Raw genomic sequence first — 1,217 nt, forward strand, 5'->3', positions numbered from 1 at the left:
GGCAGCCAGCATGGCCTGGTGCCAGAAGGGATGAGGCTGGCCAGGCGCAGGGCCACGGCTGGGAGGGTGCCCAGCTGGCTCGAGGGAAGGTGCGTGCCCCGGGGACAGGGAGCCTGCCTTCCACGTGCTGCCTGACCAGGCCAGATGCAGGGACTACGGCCACGGGAGCCACGCCAGATGTCCCGCCTGTGCCATGAGGCCATCTCCACTCAGGTGGCTCAGCCCCTGTACATGTCACTGACGTTTACCTCCACGTGGCATCTGGCCAGAGGGCAAGAGACTTGCCAGGTGAGATCCCTGAGCTGCCAGCACTGGCCAGACTCTGGTCGTGCTGGGGCCTATGGGGCGGGGATGGGGAGATAAATGGAGAATCTTGGCAGAATCTCCTGATCGAAAGAGCTGGCAGCAAAAGGTGAGGAAGAGGCCTGCTAGGCAGAGGCAGCGAGATGGGAGGAGCCCAGATGGATGAGGGACAGCGGACACGGTAGAAAAGTGAGGCTTTGGAGCTCAGGAAGGTCACTTGCGAGGCCATCTGAGGGCCAGAAGCAGTGAAGACATTAGGACAAATGGCCACAGAAAGAAGGCCAGGCCAGAGTGGGAGCAGGCCGAGGTTGGGCGGGGGAGCAGGGGAGAGGGGGCACTGCCAGCAGGGCCAGCCAGGGCTCTGGGCCAGGCGGGCTCTCCCCCTCCCCCCACCTCTCGGGCCGGGAGAGTTTCCGGCTGAGGACAGGGAGCCCATTGAGATGGACAGCGGGGCTCTGTGTGGTGCCAGACTGTCTTGTTTGTGCCAGATGCGGCCCGGCTGGAGGCTGTGCCCGTGGCCCGCTACACCCTGGCCCCAGCCTCTGACCCGCCCCAGCCACACCAAACAGCTCGAGGCCCCAAGTATAACAGCAGTGGGCAGTGGGGAAGGTGCAGGGCAGAAGCAGCCCCATGCGCTGGCTCCTTCCTCGTAGCCAAGGGTGCCACTCTATCTGCTCCTACACACCCTTCATCCCAGGTTGCCAGTCCAGGATGGGGTGGGCCGAGGTGGGTGCCCAATAAACTTGATAAATAGGTGAAGGATGGGCAGATGGACGTGACCCACTTCCAACATAGTCCTGGGAGACCCACACCTGGGCTCCCAGGCTCCACTTGGGTCGAGGGATCCTGGCACAGTTTCTTTGGGGGGGACATCCTCGTCAAGAGGCCCGCAGATAGGAAGCAGTCAGAGCACG

This window comes from Globicephala melas, chromosome 13 (assembly GCF_963455315.2).
Source record: "Globicephala melas chromosome 13, mGloMel1.2, whole genome shotgun sequence".
Lineage (NCBI taxonomy): Eukaryota > Metazoa > Chordata > Mammalia > Artiodactyla > Delphinidae > Globicephala > Globicephala melas.